At 35.8% G+C, this 20473-nt stretch overlaps 1 protein-coding gene across 19 annotated transcripts in view; it reads right to left on the bottom strand.

Moving 5' to 3' along the window:
* The window catches only part of LOC144324186 (uncharacterized), a 364643-nt gene that overhangs the window by 58714 nt on the left and 285456 nt on the right, over positions 1-20473 (bottom strand). For 11 of the 19 annotated variants that reach the window (XR_013389617.1, XR_013389620.1, XR_013389613.1 and 8 more), the window contains 2 exons: positions 17958-18150; positions 17281-17400 (listed from right to left, as the gene is read on the bottom strand). The exons of 3 other annotated variants lie outside the window; for them this stretch is intronic. The gene's annotated coding sequence lies outside the window, so the exon portion shown is untranslated. The remainder of the gene's footprint in view (positions 1-17280; positions 17401-17957; positions 18151-20473) is intronic. 5 more of the 19 variants (XR_013389628.1, XR_013389627.1, XR_013389622.1 and 2 more) reach the window with 1 other exon arrangement.

The raw sequence follows: 20473 nt of genomic DNA on the forward strand, positions 1-20473 counted from the left end.
ATAATTCCTCTAGTATTAGTTGGACTCCCATATATTAAATAAAATGATTATGTGGCAACTATAAGGAGAGGTTTTGTTTTGTTTTGTTTTTTGTTTTTGTTTTTGTTTTTTGTTTTTTGTTTTTTTGTTTTTTTTGTTTTTTTTTTTTTTTTTGAGAGAGAGAATGAGAATGACCGGGGCTTTGGTGGATGAGAGGCAATGGGAAAGGGAGAGAAAGAATCTTAAGCAGGCTCCATGCCCAGTTCAGAGCCTGGTGCAGGGCTCAGTCTCATGACCCTGAGATCCTGACTTGAGTTGAAATCAAGCATCAGAGCTTAACCAACTGAATCATTCAGGCCCCCCAAGGAGTGCTTTTTATGTCTGAGGTGCTGTTCTTAGAATTAATTGTCATCCTAGCAGAATGTTAATGAATCATAGAAAAGCAACTTGTTAGTAGTCTATTATATTGGAAAACCTTCTAAAAGTTCTAAATGTATGTTTTTGAAGGCTTTTCAATTAGGTAGCTCTTATAAGAAGCAAAATATTGAACCACATGTAATTCACTTCATAGTCTGAAAACATTATCTATGGCTGAATAATATTCTGGAGTGTGTGTGTGTGTGCATGCGTGTGTGTACCACATCTTCTTCATCTATTCATCCATTGAGGGACACTTAGGTTGTTTCCATATTTTAGCTATTATAAATAATGTTGCAGTGAAGATGGGAATACGTGTATACCTTTTTGAATTGGCATTTTCTCTTTCTCTGGAAAAATACCTAGAAGTGGAATTGCTGGAATGTATGTTAGTTCCATTTTTAATTTTTTGAGGAATCACTTTACTATTTTCCATAATGGCTGAACCAATTTCCATTCCCACCAGCAGTACACAAGGGTTCCCTTTCCCCACATCCTTGCCAACATTTGTTATTACTTGTCTTTTTTTTCATAATAGTCATTCTAATGGGTGTGAGGTGATACCTCATTGTGGTTTTGATCCTGTGCAGTAGGATTCACTTCTTAAAATCTACATCATGATTGTCAAGTACAAGTTTTAGTAATACATAGTCCTTCTACAGCTATGCTATCCTATAGTATAGTATCTATCGTGTCATGAACCTGCCTCACTAAGCAGGTTACTACCATTGACAGATGGTCAGATCCAGGCTTTGTGAGGCCTAAAGTTTATAGGATTATGAACACTGTCTTTAAATTAAAAAAAAATAGTTTAAAAGTAACTATTTAAACAAAAATACAACCAAATATTGTAAATCCAAAATAGTTAAATACCATAAACATCACAACCTCAAGGGAAAAATAAGTTTTTATTAACTACTTGACACAAATTTCTCATATTTTTTTCTCTGGCATTTTTAGTTGCTTCTTCTCATACCAATGACTTCATGAAATGGAAATGATCAGTCTTTACCAACGTTGAATAGTTTTTTTTTTTTTTAAATATTGAGAGTTTGGAATATTTTGTTTCCACTTCAGAACTCAGTATTTGTAATATTACGCTAAGAATGTGATGTTACAAATTGGAATGCACCAAACATACAACTTTACAAACTAATATACTCATGGTATAATGTTCTATAAATAGGCATATAATGAATTCTATTTCCCATGATTCTTACCAAGAAAGAAAAGCATGGTGCATTTATAATTGTATATGCTGCATGGTCAGGTATAGTTTGACAAGAGAACTTCCATTTTGAGTAGGTGTTGCTGAAGCCTTTAGAATTTAATTGTTTGATGACAATTGTATTTTCTCCAAAGAGAACCTTTCAGTACCAAACTTTTCAAACATTGTTTCTCCTCCACTGCCACATACTTCTAGTGTTGAACTCCAAAACACATTCTTACTGATAGATGGCTGTATTTGTTTTTTTTTTTTTTTCTTTTTTTAAGATTGATTGATTGATTGATTTATGAGAAACACAGAGAGGGGCAGAGACATAGGCAGAGAGAAAAGCAGGCTCCCTGCAGGGAGCCCAGTGAGGGACTCGATCCCAGGACGCTGGGATCATGACCTGAGCCAAAGGCAGACACTTCAACCACTGAGCTACTCAGGTGCCCTGACTGTATTTGGTTTTTTATTGCTACATAATAATTTACTGCAAACCTTGTGGCCTAAATCACATATTTTCTGTAGATAAGACATTCAGGAATCACATAACTGGCATGTCTGCTCAGGGTCTCCCCACTGTCAGCCAGGACTGCAGTTTTTATCTGGTCTCAAGATCCTCTTCCAGCTCAGTGGATGTTATCAGAATTCAGCTTCCTGTGAGGACTGAGGTCTCTGTTTACCTGCTGCCTCTTTTCAGGGTATTGCTTTTGGAGGCTGCCTGGAGGTCTTTGCCTCATGATCTGCAGGCACTTCATAACATGGGTGTTTGCTTTCTTTTAGGCCAGCCAGAATATGGTTTCTTTTGTTTGTTTTTGTTTTTTTACTTATTTTTATGTGACCAGAGGAACAAAAAACTTTACTTTTTTTTTTTTTTTTTTTAAGAGGACTTATGTGACTAGTTCAGGCCAAACCAATGTCCTTGTCTTAAGGTCAACTGATTTGGGATCTTAGTTACATCTGGAAAATCCCTATAAAACAGTACTTAGATTAGTGTGTGACTAAGCAGATGGAAGAAAGAATGTGCCCCTGAGACCAGGAATCTTGGGGGACAGTTCTGTCTTTACAGTGACATTTGGATATGTAAACCTGCATAACAAGGTAAAGTGCTCTGGCACAGCAGGCAGTAAATTTCTAGAGTAGCAAGGACTAGATTAACAATATGTGGAAGTGACCTCAAACCACATAAAATTCAAGCTTCCCTGAGCTGAATCCCAAAAATGCACTTTGCTGCTCCAATGCCATCCCATATAAGATGGTACATAATGAAAATAAAATTAGAGTAAATAGAGACTGTATTCTTAACCAAGAGCACTAAAGTATCTTATTTTGCAAATTTTGGCAGAGGCCCACATCAAAGCATTGTTCAGGCCTCTCCCAGGGCCTGGAAAGAGGCCCTAATATATAAGCTTAATTAGCTTCACAGTGACTTTTCATCTGATTGATAACAAGATAGAGAAGCTGCTTTTGAGCTGTTTGTTAGGAATTGAAAAGTAATATAATTTAATGTAAAAGATTAGGTAATACTATGTAGAAATATTGCTGTTTGGTAGTGATAGGTTAGTTATATTTTTTTGTTGATCTGTCATCCTTTCTCTCTCTCTGTCTTTCTCTTTCTGTCTTTCCTTCCTTCCTTCCTTCCTTCCTTCCTTCCTTCCTTCCTTCCTTCCTATTGGAACCCCTTCTTTGTAGTGGGGAATCCAATACATGAAGTTTGGCTGGAGACAAAGTGTTGGCACATACAGTGGCAAAGCAAAATATCCTACCACTAAAAATAGGTATACATTCCAAATTTATTCACCCAAACCTTCCTCTGAACCTTTTCTGAATGACAAGGAAAGACACAGGCCTGTGAACCTGCCTCATTGGAATCACTCATGTAAACCTAGAGCTGGCAGTGATCACTTTCACCATTGCATTTAGAAAGTTTGAGAATGAAACCAAGCAAGAAAAACTGAGCCAAACGTGGAGAGCCCAGTGACATTACTTGTCGTGTGGATTCAGCCAGTCAGTTTTATAGGCCAATATATTTCCTTTGTTTGTTTGCTTGCTTGTTTGAGTGAGTCAGTTTGAATTCTTTGTCACTTCAGCCTGAAACTTCTTGACTCCAACATTTTCATTTTCTGTTTGGACCAAGTTGTGAGACATGCTAGGATTTCTGTGGCAACTGAGTGGTGACTGAAAAGTAGCTGGAGACCAGTGGATCAGGACTTAGGAAAAAATGTACTTCCACTGCTATCACTCCAGCAGACCAGATCTTTCTGTGCAGCTCTTTGATAGGAGGTACCACATTTACTTGTCTTTTGAGTTCAAAAGACAAAGAAAGACCCATTACATATTCCATCTCATCTCATTTAAAATTCCTGGGAGAGGGCAGCCGGGGTGGCTCAGCAGTTTACCGCCTTCAGCCCAGGGCCTGATCCTGGAGACCTGGGATCGAGTCCCACATCGGGCTCCCAGTGCATGGAGCCTGCTTCTCCCTCTGCCTGTGTCTCTGCCTCTCTCTTCCTTTCTCTGTGTGTCTCTCATGAATAAATAAATAAAATCTTAAAAAAATTCCTGGGATTATCCAAACTACTGCTAATTGAAGGCTTAGGAGATGGGCCCAAAAACTACTATAAATGGGCCAAACTCCATTTGCTGCTGATTCTACAAGTGAAGTTTTATTCAAAAACAACCAAACCTACTTATTTTCACATTATATATGGCCACTACATGCTGCTATTGCAGAGTTGAGTGAGTAGTTGCAACAGAGATGTTATGCCCACAAAGCCTAAAATATTTAGTAACTGGACTTTTATTGAAAAAGTATGTCAAGTCTTGGTTTAGATTTTCATACTAAGAACTGGTCCACTCTGTGGAGTGGGGGAGGTTCTCAGGGTAAAACATTGAACAGATATCCTGAAAGGTACCTTATATACCTGTTGAAGGAATTGGGTTTTTCATTGTGATGACCAACAATCCAAATCAGTACCCCAAGTATTGCTAGAAAGCTCATAATATCCTAAGTAGATTCAGTGGCTTGGAAGGGGCATGAGACACAGGAGAAACAGCATTTACCCTGCTGAGTTCAGAACCACCACAGTGATACAAATACATAATCATGATTTTAGATGGTCTTAAGGATTTAGGATTGTATTTGAGCTCATACCTGGAGGAATCAAGATTTTATGGAGGAGAATAATAAGCTTAGAGATATGCAGTGGGTACTGGTAAAGGAACTGGAGTTCAAAACAGATAAAAGAGGATCCCTGGGTGGCGCAGCAGTTTGGCGCCTGCCTTTGGCCCAGGGCGCGATCCTGGAGACCCAGGATCGAATCCCACATCGGGCTCCCGGTGCATGGAGCCTGCTTCTCCCTCTGCCTGTGTCTCTGCCTCTCTCTTTCTCTCTCTCTCTCTATGTGACTATTATGAATAAATAAAAATTAAAAAAAAAAACAGATAAAAGAGTCTGGAAACTAAGATTCAAATAAGTAAAGCTCCCCAAAAGATTATTGTATGGACTGGGAAAATGTGTTAGAGGTTAGGAAACAAGACAACAAATCCTTTGGCACACACATACTCAAGGCACAGAGCAGCTGGTTTGGATAGTTGCCCCCAGTACAGCAAGACTAATTTTGAGCTGCTGTGACTGGTGAGTCTGAGTTCTTAGAAATACTTGTTCAGGATTTGTGCCAGGGCTGTGCATAGTGACCCTATGATGGTTCAATGTCTCCACCTTTGAACAGCTTGTGGAAAAGGCAGGGAAAGAGGATTATACATCATGAAAAGGAAAGCATCAATGAAAACAACAGACATGGATGATAGCTGTATTTAATGCACTGGAATAAAGTGTCTTTATTTTTGGTTGAGATTTTCTGAGTTACTGAACCTAAAAATTAAATTTTTCACTTACTTGCCCGGCTAAAATCACAGATCTTGAATCCAGTGGGCAAGTGCCCTGACTGGTTAAAGATTCAGAAAGATTAATAAGAGAGGTGTATACTCAGAAGGAGTTTGTCTTTGTGGTATCCTGAGGCAAGAAAAGAGAACACTGGATTCTCAAGGACAAAGACTGTTTGTAATATAGAAGGAATATGGTATGAACGGAAGCCTTCTATACAAATAGTTGTAGTTGCACAAAGAGGAGTGACTGTGACATTCATACATACATATATGCATGCATGCATATATTAAAATATGCATGCATACATGTGTGCATAACAAATGCCAACAATGTAAAGCAAGAGAATAAAAAGGGCTGCAGAGCACTTACATAAAATCGTTTTTCTAGTCATTGCTCTTTTTATCTTTGGTGTCTCTTCTACACTCCATGATACTGTCAAGCCAGGAAAGGAGAAAATATAGGTGAATTAGTGGCAAGACCTCATAAATCCAGCTGCTTCTCTCATTTCACAGATGAAGAGACTAAGGACTAACACGTCAGAATAAACTGCTTCATGTCACAGCCTCCTATCAAAGTGCAATATTATTTTTGTTGGAAGATATAATATCTCTGTTCTAGTTACTCAGGGGATTCTTCTGTAGGTTTTCTCACATTTCAAGTGTTGACTGCCATTTTTACAGGTTATGGAGAAACAGTTACAGTGATTGTTGGCTTTTTGGGTTGGAAATTTTTCTATATCCAGGCCCCCTCCTGCCTGCCTTAATTCACTGCCTTACTCATTACCTGTCTTTGGCTTTCTACCATGATTTTTCCTTTCCTGTCTGAACCCACTGCTACCTAGTTTTGTTGGCGTCATTAGGAATATGGTAACTAAAAAAAAAAAAAAGAAAAAGGAATATGGTAACTCTGTTTTTGGCTCTTCTCAGTTGACTCTTCACTAAAGGAAATAAGTAAGACTAAAAGACAAATACTATATGATTTCACTCAGAACTTTTTATATAAAATTAGTTCTGTACCCAAATTTTAACGCCATACACAAAAATAAACTCAAAATGGATTAAAGACCTAAAGGTGAGACCTGAAACCAAAAAAATCCAGAAGAGAACACAAGCAGTAATTTCTCTTACATCAATCAGCCATGCCGGCATTTTTCTAGGTATGTTTCCTGAGGCAAGGGAAACAGAAGCAAAAATAAACTCTTGAGGCTACATCAAAATAAATAGCTTTTGCATGGCAAAGAAGACTGTCAACAAAACAAAAAGATAACCTACTGAATGGGAAAAAGATATTTGCAAATGATATATCTGATGAGGGGTTAATATCCAAAATACATAAATAATTTATGCAACTTACCCCCCCGCAAAGCCCAGATAATCCTACTAAAAAGTGGCAGAGGCCTTGAATACACATTTTTCCAATGTCCAATGCATGAATAGGTGCTCAACATCACTATTCATCAAGGAAATGCAAATTAAAATGACAGTGAGATATCACCTTATACACCTGTTAGAATGGCTAAAAAAAAAAAAAAAAGAAAGAAAGAAACAGCAAGTGTTGACTAGGATGTGGAGAAAAGTAACCCTTGTGTGCTATCGGTAGGAATGTAATTGGTACAGCTGCTGTGGAAGACAGTATGGAGGTTCCTCATGAAATAAAAATAGAACTACCATAATAATAATTCCACTATTGGATATTTACCTGAAGAAAACCAGAATACTAAGTCAAAAAGATATATGCGCCCTTATGTTTAATTTCAGCATTATTTACAATCTCCAAGATATGGAAACAACATAAATGCCCATTAATAGATGAACACATAGGAAGATGAAGGGCAGGCACACACACACACACACACACACACACACACACACACACTGGAATATTACACAGTCATAAAAAAGGGATGAGCTTGTGCCATTTGAGACACACATGGATGGACCCAAAGGAAATAAGTGATCCTGAAAAACAAATATCATATGGTTTCCTCATAAGTAGAATCTAAAACAAAACAAAACAAAACAAAAATGAATAAGCAAACAGAAAAACCAGAATCAGGCCTATAAATACAAAGAACAAACTAATGGTTTCCAGAGTGATGGAAGACTGGGCAAAATGGGTGAACAGGAGTGAGAGAAACGGGCTTCCAGTTATGTAATGAATAAGTCACAAGGATAAAAGTCACAACATGGGGAATATAGTCAATGACATTTTAATGGTGATGTATGGGGACAGATGGTTGCTACACTTGTGGTGAACATAGCATATTGTATGAACTGAATTGAATCACTATGTTCTATACCTGAAATTAATATAGTGTTGCATGTCAACTATATTCAATTTTTTTTAAATTAGTCCTACACCTTGAATACTCCTTTCTTTGAAGTTTACTTATTGAATCATTTATGAATAGCATTGAGTTTGGCAGATTTGTTCTATGCTGAGACAAAGATTGCAATCAACCAAAAATGATTCATTCTCCTGAATTCTAGATCTTTCTTGCCTACTCTGTAAAACATTGTAGTGCTGATATGTTCTTAGCACATCTACATGTGATTGACGAAAATAACCAATTAACCTTAACTTACCATTTTTTAAAAGGAAATGTGGATTCAATTCATGTGTTACCCTGAACAGAGCATCATGTATAGAGTTGTTGAGTCCTATGTTTTACACCTGAGACTAGTGTAACATTGTATGCCAGTGGGACTTCAATAAAAAGAAAAAGAATAACAGTTCTATACTACCTATTGACCAATTCCTGAAAATATCTGCCTCCTGTATTTTATGGTTGTTAATAGCAGAAAGGTAAATGCAGTAGCAGTTTATCTGTTCTGCACAGATGGAAATCCCATAATCTTTAAAAATGTTTTACTTTTATAAAAGTAGTAAATATTTATTGTAGAATCATTATAAAATACAGAAAAATGTAAATATATGATTCAAAATGTCTATAGAAACACCAGAGTTAACATCTACTATATTAAGGATTTTTTCCCTTCTTTTCTCTAAAAAAATATTAATAGTTTCAGTCCCTGAGACTTTTGATCAGGAATAGACCTGATTGATACCTTTGATTGATTGATACATGTTAATTGAAGGAGGGGTGTTGCATGTGTCAGGGCAGAAACTGAGCCCACGCTTTGAGGTGTGGTGGAGTCATTTGGACCTTGATCAATGTTAAAGAAACCATAGCTAACCCCGGGAGCTCAGGGAGAAGGGCCCACACACGTGAAAAGTGATATAATTTCCTTTACTGTCGTAGTTATTTTACTGACTATTTATTTAAAGTGCTATTCAATGGTAAATGTCAATCTAGGATTGGGATACAGTGAGAACATTCTAGGATTTGGAGGTAACTAAAGCTCCCCATCAAGGACTCAATGTTCCAGTTCGATGCAGAGATAGGCAAGGAAGCAAAGAGTTATGAAACATGGCACTGGGGTGCCTGGCTGGCCTGGTTGGGGGATCTTGATCTCAGGATTGTGAGTTTGAACTCCATGTTGGGTATAGAGAGGACATAAAAATAAAATATTTAACAAATAATAAATGGATGAACAAATAAAGCATGACATCAAAAAAAATTTTTTTTACTAGAAATTACTTCTTACTGTTCAAGGTCCAGTACAGTCTTACTGACTCAAAATAGAAGTGATCCTTAACTTACTTGCACATCTTCCATCTTTCCTTCTTTTAGTTATAGATTTTCAGTTTTTGTTTCAGCAATTATCTCATTGACCCTCTTACCCCAATTCTCACTGACTGATAGCTTAATCACTTAAGGAGCTCTGTACTTCTTGATCAAGGAGTAACCTTGTGACCTGAGTCTGATCAATCAACCTTATTCTCTAGCGAAGTGATACAGTCAAAATGGTTGGTATGATTCACCTACTGTCAGAGTGTAAATTATACTACTGACTGGATCCTCCTACTTGGATTGTGGAGCTCCTTCTTTTTGATGTCATTTTTTTCTCTTTGAATCTGTTAATTGCCCCCCATGCTGTGGCTTATTTTTGTCCAAATGTCATTGCTTGTGCTTTGCAAACAAAATTAATCGTGGGATGGGCAAGAGATCTTCAAGAAAATGTTGAATTGATTACTGGTCTAAGATAAGGTGAAAGGCTCACATGGGGCTAAAACCAGGAGGTGACAAAAAAATAAAATAAAATAAAATAAAAAAAAAATAAAAAAAAAATAAAACCAGGAGGTGACAAAAATGGAAATGACTTCTATAATAGGCCACAGAGTGTGGGGTAATTAAAACTCTGTTGGACTGATAAAGACTCCTGTATACGGCTGTTTGTGGGATTCTTTTTTTTTTTTTTCTAAGATTTTATTTTATTTTATTTTTACTTTTATTTTTATTTTTTATTTTATTTTTATTTTTATTTTATTTTTATTTTAGCTAGCATAAGCAGGGGGAGTGGCAGAGGGAAAGAAGAAAAATCTCAGGCAGACTCCACACTGAGCCCAGAGCCCCGTGCTGGCTCAATCTTCCGACCCTGAGATCATGACCTGAAAGCAAAAGTCAGACACTTAACCGACCGAGCCACCCAGGCCCCCCTTGTTAGTGGAATTCTTGAGAATAAAATCACTATACTTCTAAAATTACCTAATTTATATAATCCTAACACTTCACATATGAACAGACCTGAGATTGTAAATCTGAGAATAACAGGCCTTTCATAATTTTTTTGTATTTATTTTTTTATTGGAGTTCAATTTGCCAACATATAGCATAACACCCAGTGCTCATCCCATCAAGTGCCCCCCTCAGCCATCATTTTTTAGACTTGAGTCTATTTTTCAATCCATGAACCTTGAATAAAAACAGGGCTATCTACTTCAGAGGACAGAAGTCACTAGAACACTATGATACATAGAGTGAATTTCTCCTTTGTCCTCCTCAAAGGAGCCTGGAGCCATTTGCCTAGGCAACTGGGCTCTGGGAAGGGTGCCTTAGTTTCTTCATTTGTAGAATAAGGTAATTATGTAGCTCTCATACAAAGTGTTTTGAGGATTAAGGAAAATGTAATGTCTATGAAGTACATTAAATAGTACCTGGTTCATAATAACAGCTTAAAGATGTTGGTTATCATTATTATTAAATACAAGTTTTTACAACCCATCTTCTCCGCAGGAAATGTGTCATGTATGTATTTAATGAATTCTTTGCTGATAGCTATTAAAAAGAATGATTATCTAAAGGCATTTTGAAGTCCCACAATGGAACAATATGAAAAGTATTTTTTTTTAAAGTCACTCAAACAGTCTCTTTTATTACACATCTGCTTTCTTTGAATTTGCAAGTGACCATATAGGTAAAATGTTGTCACATATCCTTGACTCCCAGAAGAGGTAATCCCATTTTTCAAAAATCTAGTAGCACCTTAGACATACTTCTCTTACATCACTGATTGCTTTGCATTATAGTAAATTGCTTCTGTGTATGTTTCCCCTAAAGATGAGCTCCATATGATCCAAGGGAAAATGTGGCAGAAAATTAGGATTAAAGTCTACATTCCTCCACTTAATAGCCATTGCATTTTACCCAGTAAAGTACCATATTCCTTATTTTTCAAGTGGAATAACAATAAAAAATTTCTGTTGATTAGTTCTACATTGTTATATGGTAAAATAGTAGGAGCATGGGAGAGTCAGTCTTTCTGGGTTTGAACTCCAGCTCCCAGCCCCACCGTTACTAGCAGTGTGACCTCACTGAATTATCTACTCTCAGTATTTGTTTCCTCCTTTCTAACGGAGAGTTGATGTGAGAATTAAGGGGGCCAACTCATACAAAGCACTGAGAGTGATGTCAACCTAACATATTGTAATTGCTCAATATATGTTAAATTACTATTGAAAGCATCAAATAATATATACATGAATGTGTTTCATAAACTGCTAATACAGCTACTCATTACTAGGATAAATTGTTTTAAAATTGAACAATAGAATGAGTTACTTAATAAACATTTTTTACCCTTCTTTTTAATCATATGTGTATTGATTTGCATAGTTAATCAGAGCGAATTGGGTTTATTTAAAGATCAATTCTGCTTTCACCGCTATTTATTTTTGAGACCAACATGGTGAGTTACAACTTCATATTAGGAAAATAAAAGATGGTTGCATCTAGCTATTTTTTAAAAAAAAAAAAAAGAAAGATGGTTGCATCTATCCCTCAAGATGTCCTTGACCTTGGTCAGTCAGGGTCAAAAGAAGAGAACTAGTCCTTTCCTCACCATGTGCTCTTCTGCCATAGTTGTTATAACAACCATGACTGCCCCCTTTCCATAGTTCTGAGGCAGGAAACACTATCTCTCTGTGTCTTTATATGGTTGAGTGGAGTGGCTTTTCTTCCTTAAGAAATAATATTTGTTCAAAATACTTGACATCCTAGAAATAAATTTAACACAACATAAAATTTTCCTTACATGCTAATATTTATATAAAATATGTATTCTTTTTTTTAAAAAAACTATTTTTTTCCTATTCTTGAAGACTGCATGGTGTGTAAGTAACATTTGCAATAAAACACTAAAGTGGTGTTTTATATGCAACTTAAGTAACTTTTTACGTTTTATTTCATGATTTTTATATGGTGTCCTACTGACATTTGCTATCCATATTTGAAATCCCATATTATTGCTAGTTTCATAGATTGCAGCTATAAAATAGTATGCAAGATTGAACATTTACCACAAATTTCAAAAAGCTGTAGGAGGAAATAGGCTCTAAAATGTAACGTTTTAAAATGACTTAGTGAGGCAGGGGTTCAGTAAATTTCTTTTGCTAGAAAACTACTGCTAAGATTATCCAGCATTTAGAATAACAAGTAGAACTAGACATTTATAATTAATAGCCAATTTTGAAACAATTCAGAACACTGTTATTCTAGGTAAAGTCCTTTGAAATATAATTATATCTCATTCTGATGGAGCTTTGATAAAAATGTTCCAATTTTCCTGATATTTACTTTTATTAAAATATTTAAAATGTAATGAATTGCATTATCAGTTTACTTAATATGATCATGAGACCATATTATGTATCTTATTCTCTATCTTTCTTAACTATTTTCTTAACAATATTTTTTCAGTCTTCAGAAAAATTCTTATAGGTCACACCAATAAAATTGTGAGAGATCTCTAAAAATTCCATACAGTGTAACAAACAAAACTGAATTGACTTATTCTGAATCTTCCAGATGATGAGTTTCCTTGTTTGCAATTGGGCTTGCATTTATTGCTAGCATCCATTTTGAGTTTTAATAGTCAAATCATTCTGTTAAATATATTTTTTCCTGAATATACGATTTTATAAAACAAATTTCTTATATGCAAAGCTAAATTATTAAGTTATTTGGAGGAATAAGAAGTCATCAAGTGTAAGAGTACATAGGTTGCTTTTTGAGATAAATTTGTATCTGGAATTCTTTTTGCAGCAGGCAAAGTATAAATAACTAAAGCATAGGTGAAGATAAATGATAAAAACATACCAGTACTATTTTAGAATAAATATGAGTCTTTATTTGCTCAGACTGCTCCTAAGAAACTGAAGATAAGTAGATCCTATTCAAAGTCTTTAGTTTTAAAATAAAAAGGTTTCTGGATATGCTTGCATCACAGACTGTTTGAATTAGACTTTGAGGCTTTATGGTATTAAAAATCTAATTTGACTGGTTTGTTACCCAACTTCCAAGATGGCGCCCAATGATTTACACTTCTCAGTAGTCACAAGTTTGTGTCATCCTGTCACACATTATACTAGATTTGGTCTGTGACCAACAGAATAAGGCAAAAATGATGATATGTCACTTCTGAGGTTAAGTTATTAAAGCATGGTAGCTTCCATCTTCGACATGCTCTCTCATTTTCTCTCTTGGATCTCTTAGTCTAGAATATGTGAGATACCAGACCATGAGTAGTCCTATGAAGAGAGCCTTATGGTAACTAAATTTCCCTGACAACAGCCACACAAGTGCATTTAGAAGTAGGTTCTCTACTCCTAAGCAACTGTAGCCCTAGCTATTTTCTTAACCACAACTTCATGAGAGATTCTAAGCCAGAACCAACCACTTGAGCCATCCCTAGCTTCTCAACCCTCAGAAAATGTGGGAGAATTGTTTTAAATGGCTATGTTTTAGGGTAATTTGTTATATAACATTAGGTAAATAATAAAACTCACACAAACAAAAAGAACAAGGCTCCAAATTTCACACCCTTTATAGCAAATCAGGATCAATGTATTGGCCATGGATAATTAAATGGTGTGGGGACCATGAGCAAATCATTTTGCTCTAAAGGAAATATTTCTCATATGCATATAAAAGTAGTAGGACTATATCATTAATCTCATGCAACACCTTTCTGCAAAGTCCTCTCTGAGGGCTCTCAGAGTCTTCTATGCTCCCTGCTCCCACTCTGTACATATTTATCTCAATTCTATTCCAGTTATTCTAGTTTTTTAAAGATTTATTTATTTACTTTAGAGAGAGAGAGAGAGAGAGAGAGAAAGAGAACAAGCAAACAGGAGGAGGGGCAAGGGGAAGGGAGAGAGAATTCACAAACAGACTCCCTCCCCTGAGTGCAGAACCTGACCTAGGGTTCCATCCCAGGGCCCTGAGATCATAACCTGAGTTGAAATCAAGAGTCAGCCACTTACCTGACTAAGCCAGTCAGGCTTCCCTATTCCAGATATTCTTATTTGTTGTTGTTGTTGTTTTTTTAATGATAGTCACAGAGAGAGAGAGAGAGAGAGGCAGAGACAGAAGCAGGCTCCATGCACCGGGAGCCTGATGTGGGATTCGATCCCAGGTCTCCAGGATCGCGCCCTGGGCCAAAGGCAGGCGCCAAACCACTGCGCCACCCAGGGATCCCTATTCCAGTTATTCTTTATCTTCGTTTCTAGACTCTGATTTCTTGAGGGTGGGGATTTCCTTTTTTATTTCTTTTTTTTTTAATTTTTATTGATTTATGATAGTCACACAGAGAGAGAGAGAGAGAGAGAGAGAGAGAGAGAGAGGCAGAGACACAGGCAGAGGGAGAAGCAGGCTCCATGCACCGGGAGCCCGACGTGGGATTCGATCCCAGGTCTCCAGGATCACGCCCTGGGCCAAAAGCAGGCGCCAAACCGCTGCGCCACCCAGGGATCCCATCCTTTTTTATTTCTGTAGTAGCAGCAGTCCTTGCAATTCCTATTATATAGTGGGTACTTAATATACATCAGCTGGATATGTATCTAAATTGCCATATTGCTGGTACCATGAGATCCAGTCAAGAAATAAAATATTTTTACAGTAAAAGAAGTGTTGGAGCCCCTGGGTAGCTCAGTCAGTTAAGCATCTGACTCATGGTTTCGGCTCAGATTGATCTCAGAGCAATGAGATTGAGCCCTGTGTCAGACTCTGTGAGGAGCATGGAGTTTCTCTTCCTCTGCCTCTTTACTGCTCATGCACGTGCGAGTACCCTCTTTCCCTTTCTCTTTTTCAAAAAAAAAAAAAAGTGTCATCATAAGCACAGATTAGAGCAAAAGACATTGAACATCTGTGAAAGTTATTTTCCAGACTCAGTGTCTGTTAATAGTCACCACCTCAGGTTCCATGTCTCTTTGTTCTAGACAGTCCTGAATGCATGCTGACAAGACTTGTTTATTTCCCGTTTAAGTCACCCTGACACTCTTCTTGTCTTGATATCTTTCCTTAGCTCTAAACATGTGATTCAAAAATTTGTTTAATGAACTCCCTTAGCCAGTCCACATTTTAAAAGGAAATGCATAAAAAACAGCATATATATATATATATATATATATATATATATATATATATATATGATCTGAGCTATATAGTAGTATTGGTGTGAATCATTAATGAATCCTTTTTGTTTTTTGCCCGGGAACACCATAATATACATCTCTTGTCAGGCATCTTGGTATATAGCATATTTGAAGCAACTGCACCAGGAAATAGAACCTTCCAGTTATTCTCCACATTTGCCTAACATGGGACCAGACAAATCATTTTGTTTGACATTCTAATGAAAAGGCAGAGAAATAGGTGGGAAAGTTCAAAATAAATTGAAAACTTATTTTATTTAAAATGTTAGAAAAAATAAGATCTGATAAACTCCATGCCATAGTTTTTGTGAGTTACTTTGTCCTAAGTAGATTATTACAGGGTTATTTTTCAGGTATTTCAGATTGGGTCATTATTGACTATTTACAAGGTTACAAGGCTGGGTCATAATAGCTATATGATCTAATCGATTCAATACTTGGATTTATAAGCTAACATCTTCTCCTGAATAACTGTACGTTTTCTAACTTAAACTGAGGAAATAAAGTTTGTGTTCCAGTTAACAGTAGACTTGTGTATTGAATGCAAAGATTCCACCAGTGACTGATTTCATTAATTCAGTAACCATTTCAGCTGCAATAACCTTCAGTCACAGGCAATGTTGCAATAATGACTTCTGAGAGAAGCTAATACTGGAAGCCTCTAGCCATATTTGCAAATAAGCCCATGTATCATGACACTCAAAGATTGATCTAGGGGAGCACAATACTTTGGTGAATTTTGCAGACAGTAATATTTAGAAAGTCTGAAGATTAGAGAGAAGAAAAGACTAGTCACAGATTCCTCCAGTCTTAGAGTTTTAAAAGCCTATGAACGATGATGGTCTGCATACCATATACTGCAATTATTCTAAATTAGCTCATCTAGGGCCAAAGTAGTAATAACAAATATCAGGTTTTATTTTTCTTCTATTTTACATGATATCTAAAATCAATTTTGCAGAAGTAGATCACTCATTCTGAAAAAATAATAGAAGAAACCTACATATAAATTATTTTCAAAGTATTTCAGACTTACTGCTTGATACATATAAAAATTCCTCTCAATCAATTAACTGAGTTTGACATGGATAAACGTGTGGCTAAAAGGTAGAATGAATGCCTTTTTAAAGAAAAATACAAATAAGCCTCCGCTTCTCAGACTCTTCTTGTTTTGAATAGTGAATGAAATGTGTTGAGTACTTCTAAATTAAAAGTCACAGTTACTCTGTAAATAGCTCAGTTACTTCTCAACATTCTTTATTATTAGTATTATGAATACCACGTAAATAAGTACTTCTTTTCCATAGTTAAACAACCAATGGAGGTCCGTTTCAGTGGGTTTTTGAGATCAATTATAGTATCTAAGACACTTTTTGTGTTTCTGTGTGTCTGTGTGTATGTTTTTATGCTTATAGTTTCTCATATAAAAGTGGGAAATTTCTGCATTCTAACACTTGTATTGCATTGAGAATGAATCTGTGGTATGGAAAAAATGGGGTCATCTGGATGTTAATGACCTGCAAATTCACATTTGTTCCAAATGATTCTCTGAACTTCATATAAGCAACTACCTATTTGGCATTTCCACTTATATGCTTAAAGCCATTTCAGATTCAGAATGTCCAAAATAAAACATGTGCTTTTCCTGCCTATTTCTCTTTTTCTCTAATCAAAGCTGTCAGATAATGACTATGGCCTCTGAAGTATTCTCACAGCATATACTTGTGCTCTCTTCCAATACTTCCACTTTCTGCTCTGAGCCATCTTTTAAAGATACAGATATGAAAAAAAAAATGAAGATACAGATACGATTTGCAATTGGTTCTGAAAACTGTCGCTCAAGTTTTAAAGCTGTTTCTTGATCATTCTTAGGCTCTTTTACTTTTGATTGGTGCCTGAAGATAAAAAACAACAGCACATAGATGCAAGTTCAGGAAAGCAAGTTTACCTTTACCTTTTTATTCAGTTTCTTTCTTCATCCTTTGACTCATAAAGAAGAATCAGTAATGGATGGGAAGGACCTTGCTCTTAGATGAGGTCAGGCTCAGTTTCTTCTGGCAGAGGCCGGTATGTCCTAGGGAGGATAAGGAAAATAAGAGCTGGTCTCATAGCTTGATGGTCCCCAAGACCACCTTCCAGTAAAGGGAGAGATAGATAGCCTTGCTGTAAGCTGAGTTCAGTGGTATCAGTAGAGACCAGGATGCATATTCCCAATGGGACATGGTTATCCACAGATGAGACAGTGTTTCTGTGTATGTGAGATTAATTTGCTATAGCTGAAGTTCAAGCAGTTTTTACTAGATATTCTCAGCTTGTTGATGCTAATCTTCATTATGAGTATTAGCCATACTTCCTCAATTTTATATCCAGAGCTTTCTATTAATTAGTGAATAGTCTGGGGATTAGTTTAAGGGGATCTTTTTACCTGATGTAAAAAAAAAAAAAAAACCCAAGCAAACTAATATTGGTCTTTCTTCCACTAATTGTCTTACTCAGTACTTCAAATTGTTTTTAAGACAAGAAAAAAATATACCATAGTATAATTCCTTTGGCCTTTTAAGCTTCTCAACAGTTTCATGCTTCTCTTAGCCTCCAGGCCTTTGCAAATGCCATTATACTTTATATATTTACCCTTCATCTAGTTGGGGCATTCTTCAGGTCTCAGCTTTTATGTCATTTCCACATCAAAGATGAGGTCATTTCTCCATGTTCCTTGTGTAATACACTCTTCTGCTGCAAATCACTTACTGTTATGTTGACACATGTTATTATTTGATCGATACCCATCTCTACCGTTAAAATGTAGGTTTCATGAAGCCATAAGCTGCATACATTGTACAACATGAAGAAGTAATGTTACAAGGGATAGTGCTCAATGAATGTTAAATGGATCAATTAATTTAAACAAGAGTACAAAATATAACTGGATCCTATAAATATTTAAACATGCATATCAAATATAAAAATATAATGTCCACTGAGGTATTGGTTACAGGCATTTAGATATGGGAAAAATACCATTGTTATATATTATTTTAAAAATAAAACTTTTTAAAAATCCTTTTATGAAGTTTTATTTAAATACTAGTTAATTAACATATAGTGTAATATTGGTTTCAGGAGTAGGATTTAGTGATTCATCACTTACATACAACACTCAGTTCTCATCACAAGTGCCCTCCTTAATGACCATCACCCATTCAGCCCATCACCCTGCCCACCTCCTTTCCAGCAACTCTGTTTGTTCTTTATAGTTTCTTATGGTTTGCTTCCTTCTTTTTATTCCCCTTCCCTTATGCCCATCGATTTTTTTTTCTTAAATTCCACATATGAGTGAAATCATGGTATTTTGTCCTTCTCTGAGTGACTTATTTCGTTTAGCATAATACACTCTAGCTCCATCCACATCGTTAGTAAGCATAGCATGATATATAGGGAAGGTGAGTCACTATGTTGTACACCTGAAATTAATGTAACATTGTGTGTTGAGTATAATGAAATAAAAAAAAACTAATTAGAATATAAGAGAAAAATTGGAATTATCAGAATTGTGCAAATAAATAACTGTGTACCCTAATATTAATCTATAATTAATCTTAATTGTTTCCATGTCTGGAATGAAATGGAATACATTATAAGAATAAAACAAAACCAAATGTTTTAAAATGTGTGTAATATTTGGGGCACCTGCATGGCTCAGTCAGCTAAGCATCCGACTCTTGATTTGGGGCTCAGATCCTGATCTCAGAGTGGTGAGATCAAGCCCCGTGTTGGGCTCTGCACTGGGCATGGAGCCTGCTTAAAATTCTCTCGCTATCTTCTGATCCTCCCCCTCCATGAGCGCACTCTCTCATAAATATATATGTACATATATACATGCATACATAATATGTGTGTGATATCTATCAGTAAGTCTCCATTTTACAGTTTCACCAAGGACTGAAGCAAGTGAAGGCATTTCTGCCATTTCAAGTGAATTGATAGAGGACTCCACTCAGGTCTTATCTTCACATTAATATATTCTAAGAAAAATTGTTTTAAAAGACACATGCTTTCATGTTAGAAGGACTCCTACTACTTCCTATAAATAGCTCAGTTTTGTACCAGTGTGAAAAAACAAAGAACTATGCCCTTATGAAGGGCAGTTTTGAACCTTATTTCTCTTTCCCTCCAATGAGTAAAAAATTAAGTAAACATACAGAAGATTATGGAAAGCTAATCCATCTGGACAATTTCAGTTTTATGATCACTAAAGTCAAAAGAGATTTTGACAAATAGCATGTTTTTCCCTGTGTTTCTCTTTTAAATTAAGCAGGATTCTTTACATAATGCAATTGAAGCCTACTACATAACCAAATGCTCAAATGGGTTCTGAGGTAAGATTTAATGTCACAGAAAGCCATTGTCCAATGCAAAATCAATGACCTGGTCAAGTTAAAGACATATTTTAAATCTGATTACATGAGATGGCAAGTCTTAATGAGAACATGCAACAGCTATTATTGTATTAGACATAAATTCAATCACCAATGTCAAACAACATTAATTTTGATTGCTTGGGGATTTAGAAATTCATTTTTATGAAATATTGTTTTGTGGAATACTGAGAAGGGTTTTTCATTCATTTCCCATAATTAGCATTAGGGAGAGGAGAAAAGTATGATAATTTACTGGATTATAGAAAATTTCAAAACCAAGTCACAACTATACCAATAAACTAAACCTAAAAAGATAACATTAAGAAGTTGAAGGTGAAGAGGTATTTGGATATAGTATAAGAGAAAACATCTAGATTCAGATCTAAATCTTGGATTAATAGATTTAGGATGATGCTTGTGTTTTGGCAGGTGTTTAATAACAGATGAATGAAATGAACATTACATTACAGATGTCATAATATTTGTGTCTTTTAATGTTGGAACTACATTAATCCTGCGTAACCTATATGATAGCATTTTTGTGTTTTATCAATAAAAATGATTTCTTATAGATATGTCAATATAATTTGTGGTAACATATCATTTAAAAATCATATACCTGGGATATCCTGATTATTTAAAGGTATTTAAATTATACTTCGCCTATGATATATTTGGCCTATATAAAGATTAAAAACTTTGGATTTTTCATTTCTTACCTTTGGAGTT

Source organism: Canis aureus, chromosome 11 (assembly GCF_053574225.1).
Source record: "Canis aureus isolate CA01 chromosome 11, VMU_Caureus_v.1.0, whole genome shotgun sequence".
Lineage (NCBI taxonomy): Eukaryota > Metazoa > Chordata > Mammalia > Carnivora > Canidae > Canis > Canis aureus.